Here is a 7,461-nt window from a genome sequence, read left to right as displayed (position 1 = left end):
ATTTAGAAAATAGATGAATTGACAGGTGTTGGAAGGATCCATTATTGCTTAAAGTAATAGGAGGTTGAAAGTAGAGTATTCTGGTAAAATGTTTATAGGAAAAACATTCCTAGTATTAAGAAACTACTAGTAAGCGGCACTTCAGCATAAGGAATTGATCCTCGGTCCTTAATATTTTATTCATACTTCTAACCCTCACGCAGCATTTTTTACCAATGCTATGCCAGTTCAGTGGGAGACTGACAATGCATGAGCATAGATATTTATTTTGTTGTATGTACATTTTGGTGTGCGGGGGAGGCACTTCTTATTACCTTAAATTTTTGAAATTTGAAAATTACCTTTTTTTTTTGAAAAATGGTTTCTGACCCATTTTATTCTTAAAGTTTTATTCACTAATTAATTATACATTTTTCTGCTCAGAAAATTAAGTGTGTTAGAGCAGTAGATTAAAAAGCTCTGATTTTTCTCAAATAAAAGGTAAATTAATAATTTCATGGTATCCCTCAGGATATGAAAAAGATCTGTTTCAACAAATTCCAAATATTACTGAACACTTTTATGACACATTTAAAATTTTGCTGGACATTTTTTCTACTTCACTAATTATTTGTTTAAAGAAATTAGGTCTGAAATATCAATTAATAAAAGCATTATTTCCAAGAATTGACTTCAACTCTACAAATGATTTTCTTTCTGACTTTAAAAATGTGACCTATTCACAGGTTCTCTAATTCACTGGATTTTTAAAAATTGTTTATATGAATCTATAATATGTAAAGTTGTGCACTCTCTAAATTATTGCTAGTCAATAAACAAAATATTGGGGAGTTGTTTGTGTATAGCCCTTTCATTGTTATTTGTATAATAAACAAATAATGTGGTAAAATTTCAAATAGCTGTTTGAAGACAACTATGTAGGTGATAGCTTTAGGTATAAAGTACTAACATTCAGGAAGGCAGACAGAGGGAAAGCAGGGTAAGAATTCCTTGCTGATCAATCCTCCGTAAAATCCTTCTTGTAAAACCACAATTCATTAACTTCCCTGAGACTTGTAGCTCTGGAAATTTAAGTTTCATTAAACCTTCAGCACCTGCTCGAACTTCTGTAGATTCTTTGCTGGTCTTGTTCTCTTGGCCTCTTTCTGCAGACCTTCTGACAGTGAGGTGCCAATGATGCCTTCTGGCACTCAGTGAAGGCATGCCATCATTTTAGAGCATATAGAAGCCATGGCAAACAAGTCAACCTCAAACTAGCCATGTAAGCAGACTGCCTAACTGGCTGCCTCTACATTGCTGGTGCCGATTGCAGCATTCTCCAGGACTACCCCCTCCAAAAACTATCACTGTTTTCTTCCCATCGAAATCATGTTCTTTTCTTGAAAATCTTTTTCTCTTCACTTATTTTTGCGAACCAATTTTTCTAATAAAATAAATGAAAGGAGGCACACTGGACCTACGTTAACATAAATTAAATGCATATTCACTTGTCTCCCTCCCCGTCTTTCTTGCCTATATAACAAGGCTCATAATGTCCTACTTGTTTTTACTATTAAAAAAAAAAGTTCACAATTCATACTGCAAAATATTCTGGTAAAGCCTCTGGCAAATGCCTACAGTAAATCAGCCCTGCCCTTGCCGAAGTTTTAATTTGCATGCCTGCGTCTCTGGAAACATTCCGGAGTCTTCTAAGAAAGCATTCCAGTGTCTGCCTCTGTAAGAGTCCATATGGCAAATGCCTCTGGGATCACAGAACTTTTCTTATTTAAGGCCAAACATACCCCCTGAGGCCAAACATACCCCCCTTTATGTACGGAGTTCTCAGTAGGAGCCTAACAAAGATTCTGGAAATGATGGGGAAAGTGAAGGCAAAGTAGACTCAAGAGGATGAAGGAAGGTAGATTGGAAAACAAAAACCTATATGCGCTGATTAAGTGGCACAAGGCCAAACATACCCCCTTTATGTACGGAGTTCTCAGTAGGAGCCTAACAAAGATTCTGGAAATGATGGGGAAAGTGAAGGCAAAGTAGAGTCAAGAGGATGAAGGAAGGTAGATTGGAAAACAAAAACCTATATGCGCTGATTAAGTGGCACTCACATGATGCACGTCCTGGAACGAGGCACTTTTCTGTTCTCACTTCAGGAAATGAGAACGGAGAGGGCATACATCAGATGATGGAGTTGATTAGGTTAGCAGTTCAATTAAAATTTTTAAACATTCCTTCTGATGCATACTGCTTTTTCATTTATTTTACTCAGGGGACATCTACCATGAGTGTTATTTAAAATGAAAGAGCTAGGAATTTTAAGAGCATTTGATTTTTCAAAATGGGGCACTTTTAAATTTCATGAGTGTGCATACAAAACTTTCAAGTGTGTGCTCACCCAGTCCAGCCCTAAATGTAAAAGGCAGCCATGCCTCTGGAAAAAATAAATCACGACATCAGTTCTGTCTCTGAAATGCAAAATTACAACTTTGAAATCACATTTAGAACCTTGTACTAATGATGAAAGGAACTTAAAGGGAATAATGAAAGGGAAGATATTTTTAAGTGAGTCTTTCCCCTAAAGACTTTGGTGGTATCCATTCATTCCAAAAGCATTCATTGAGTGCTTTCTCTGTGCTATGTGCGGGTGGGGACAGAGGGGAGACAATTACACCATAGTTTAAAGAAACCTACAGTCTAGTGGGCTCATGAGGGAGACAGGCATGTTATAGACTGCTATAAAACCACATGTGGAGTACATGACAGAGATGGCTATGGAGTTAAATTTCTCTTCCCACCACCCCCACTGCCACCTCTATCCTGATGGGTCAAGGGTCCTGTAAAAAATTATCACTGAACCAAGTCTTAAGGATAGGGATTAGCCAAATAAATTAGCCTGGGATTGGATTGGCAAAGAAGATAGAGTATGAACCCAGTTTGAAGGGCTTGCCTAAGAGTCAGACACAGTTCCGCATGGCTAAGGTGGAAAGGGGTGGGGAACGGAGTGCTGACCAGCCACATTTATGATGTGAGCAGGCACCAGGTGATGTAGGCTCAGGAATGCTTATTAGAGACCTTGGGTTTATTTATTGTAAAGTCAGAGTTTCCCAGACTTCACTAAATATGTTCTTTAAATTTATTTAATTTTTTACTTCAATAAATATGTTTTTTTAAAAAAACTTTATGTATCAGTCTCAGAATCTTGATTTAAAGGGGAGTGACTAAAAGTTTGTTAGATGACAAACAACAAGGAGCAGAGGAGGTGGGACAGAACTCGGTGACACCGCATGGGAGGGAAGGGAATAAGCTGTGGAGGTGGTGACAGGGACCCAGGACAATGCTGAACCACATGTTCTGGCCCTGGGGACTGGTGGAAAGAGAAGTCTCAACTATACAAGCCATAGAAAAAATATTTTCAAGAGGGAACTAGGTTCCAGTCCAGAGCAAAGGAAAAAGAGCTGTCTGCCAACATTGGGAAGATATAGCAGAAACTGTTAAAAAATAAATTAAGAGGTTCAGATGCAAAAAAGTAAGTGAGGGTGGTCTATAGTGAGGGGTTCCAGGTGAGGACAGCTATGACAAGATGACAAGAAATGCAGGAGNTGTCTGCCTCTGTAAGAGTCCATATGGCAAATGCCTCTGGGATCACAGAACTTTTCTTATTTGAGGCCAAACATACCCCCCTTTATGTACGGAGTTCTCAGTAGGAGCCTAACAAAGATTCTGGAAATGATGGGGAAAGTGAAGGCAAAGTAGACTCAAGAGGATGAAGGAAGGTAGATTGGAAAACAAAAACCTATATGCGCTGATTAAGTGGCACTCACATGATGCACGTCCTGGAACGAGGCACTTTTCTGTTCTCACTTCAGGAAATGAGAACGGAGAGGGCATACATCAGATGATGGAGTTGATTAGGTTAGCAGTTCAATTAAAATTTTTAAACATTCCTTCTGATGCATACTGCTTTTTCATTTATTTTACTCAGGGGACATCTACCATGAGTGTTATTTAAAATGAAAGAGCTAGGAATTTTAAGAGCATTTGATTTTTCAAAATGGGGCACTTTTAAATTTCATGAGTGTGCATACAAAACTTTCAAGTGTGTGCTCACCCAGTCCAGCCCTAAATGTAAAAGGCAGCCATGCCTCTGGAAAAAATAAATCACGACATCAGTTCTGTCTCTGAAATGCAAAATTACAACTTTGAAATCACATTTAGAACCTTGTACTAATGATGAAAGGAACTTAAAGGGAATAATGAAAGGGAAGATATTTTTAAGTGAGTCTTTCCCCTAAAGACTTTGGTGGTATCCATTCATTCCAAAAGCATTCATTGAGTGCTTTCTCTGTGCTATGTGCGGGTGGGGACAGAGGGGAGACAATTACACCATAGTTTAAAGAAACCTACAGTCTAGTGGGCTCATGAGGGAGACAGGCATGTTATAGACTGCTATAAAACCACATGTGGAGTACATGACAGAGATGGCTATGGAGTTAAATTTCTCTTCCCACCACCCCCACTGCCACCTCTATCCTGATGGGTCAAGGGTCCTGTAAAAAATTATCACTGAACCAAGTCTTAAGGATAGGGATTAGCCAAATAAATTAGCCTGGGATTGGATTGGCAAAGAAGATAGAGTATGAACCCAGTTTGAAGGGCTTGCCTAAGAGTCAGACACAGTTCCGCATGGCTAAGGTGGAAAGGGGTGGGGAACGGAGTGCTGACCAGCCACATTTATGATGTGAGCAGGCACCAGGTGATGTAGGCTCAGGAATGCTTATTAGAGACCTTGGGTTTATTTATTGTAAAGTCAGAGTTTCCCAGACTTCACTAAATATGTTCTTTAAATTTATTTAATTTTTTACTTCAATAAATATGTTTTTTTAAAAAAACTTTATGTATCAGTCTCAGAATCTTGATTTAAAGGGGAGTGACTAAAAGTTTGTTAGATGACAAACAACAAGGAGCAGAGGAGGTGGGACAGAACTCGGTGACACCGCATGGGAGGGAAGGGAATAAGCTGTGGAGGTGGTGACAGGGACCCAGGACAATGCTGAACCACATGTTCTGGCCCTGGGGACTGGTGGAAAGAGAAGTCTCAACTATACAAGCCATAGAAAAAATATTTTCAAGAGGGAACTAGGTTCCAGTCCAGAGCAAAGGAAAAAGAGCTGTCTGCCAACATTGGAAAGATATAGCAGAAACTGTTAAAAAATAAATTAAGAGGTTCAGATGCAAAAAAGTAAGTGAGGGTGGGTCTATAGTGAGGGGTTCCAGGTGAGGACAGCTATGACAAGATGACAAGAAATGCAGGAGGGTACTAGAGAGGTGTCCGTGGCCAGGAGAGTGACTGAATACCAGTAATCTAGTTTTTGCCCAATTGCTTTGGTGCCAGAACTGGTTGAGCCATTGAATGCCCAGGCTGGTGTCAGAGTAGATTTGGGATGGTAGTTTTTGATTGCCCTTCATCAACCCTCTCCCGAAGTCCAAGCTAGAAGGCAACCTCATGTGACCTTGTGTCTCAGTTCCCTTAAGCATAAAAACAGGTGGAATCATATTTACTTCATAGAAACAATGCAATTGTTAAATTAGATAATGCACATAAAATGCTTGTCAGAGAAAGTGCTCAAGAACTTTATCTCGTTGTGTTATTGTATTGAACTTGAATGCCCTGGAATGTTTCATTCTATTTTCATTGCTGTGTAACACAGTTTCAGGGGAATATCTTTACAGAGAACTACTTAGGATATAACGTTATTCCCGAGCCATTTACAGAATGCTTGAAACACTCCAGTAACATTCTTTATTTTTTTTCTTTGTTTCCAGGAGTTTAAAATTTATTTTATCTTTGAAAGATCAAAAGTCCATCTTAATGACAAGTAATTTAGCCTAAGACACGAAGTCACAAGATCGGGTATTTTTTATGGCCAATATATACACCCATGCCTGCTTGCTGAGAGTTCCTATTTGATAGTCATCCGCTTTTGCCATCACTGTAATATGACTACCATTTTACCTCTGGGGAAATACTGATTTTTGTGCTGCTCGCATGGCTTCCTATTCAAAGTTCCACCCAAGACCAGGTCTCATATTACTTACATATATGAGAGGAATGCTTTCTATCACTCAGAAATATAGTAACTCAAATATTTTTCCATGAGCTAGACCCTAAAGAATTCTTAATAAGAATAAACTATTGGGAGAAATGTATATTATGGATAGGCAGACAGGATGAAAATTAAGGACGGCTGATCCAAAAGGTAATATTAGGGGAGTTATGAGACCAAAAATGAAAGGATGAATTATCCAAATTTCCTTGTCCTCACATCCTATACTTTCTTTTCTCTTTCCTTAAGTTCTTCTGCTATCATTATTCCCATTATAAAATATCTGGCCAGATGTGGAGGGGTGAAGTAGATAGAAAACATTTTCTCAGAACATCTGGAATTAATGCCATGGCCCCATGAGCAATCACCATGCACTTGGCTACTGACCTATGGACAAAGTCAAAGGAAAGATACAGGAATCTGTGAAATGTACTCAACTCATCTATGTTTCAGCAGATGCCACCAAACAAGCTGGATTTCCAGAAATTGTTACTGATGTGCAGATTCTTACTATTCTCCTGTTATTCCCACCTCTTCCTTCTTCAAGCTCTGATGTCAAATACTTTTAAGCCTTCTCAGTATTTTATGCCAAAAAGAAAAGTGATCTGATCAATTAATTCATATTAAAATGATGGTGACTAAAATGACTTTATTATCCCTTGGGTGTATTTAAAGTGTTGTTTGAAACAAAAGAATGAATGATGAATAATAAGCTTTTTAAGAAATTTTATTGGAAGGGAAATTTCAGACACTTTTATGTGCCCTTCACCTATATGTAGATAATCCTAAAGGCAATATTAAGTTTATTTTTCTTTTCATTTGCTACTTGATTTATATGAAAATTATACTTAAAAGCATTTTTTCCCTCATAGTTACATTATGAGAACAGTTATGCCAGACTGTAGGCAAATTGCAGCTACTTAATTTCAGCCTGATTGATCTTTATTTTTTCTTTCTCTTAAATGCATTTCTTCCAGTTTCCTCTTTGAAGTCTAACCCCACCTTACCTTCCTAGGCAATAAAGGGAAAATAAGAAACAGAAAAAGGTTGAAGAAAATTCTCACCTGGACTTATTTGTATGTGAAAAATGAAACAGCAAAAAAAATTTACCTTAATGGCAATATGAAAAATGTGGATATCTGTTCATCATTTTATAGGTACTTGTTAGTCCTAATATGAAAGTCATATCTGGGAAAGAGCTAAGCAGTTCTTCATGAGAAAGAGAAAATAAATCATGGAATGTTTTCTTACCCATCTAGATAGAGAAAATATAAGAAATTTCATATGGGAAAATATATGTGTCCATAATCTGTGTTTCTAAGTGATAGCTGTCATGTTAAAAAAAAAAAAAAAAAAAAAAAGGGGA

Source organism: Galeopterus variegatus, unplaced genomic scaffold, assembly GCF_000696425.1.
Source record: "Galeopterus variegatus unplaced genomic scaffold, G_variegatus-3.0.2 Scaffold79, whole genome shotgun sequence".
Classification (NCBI taxonomy): domain Eukaryota; kingdom Metazoa; phylum Chordata; class Mammalia; order Dermoptera; family Cynocephalidae; genus Galeopterus; species Galeopterus variegatus.
Note: the sequence above shows the minus strand (reverse complement) of the source record.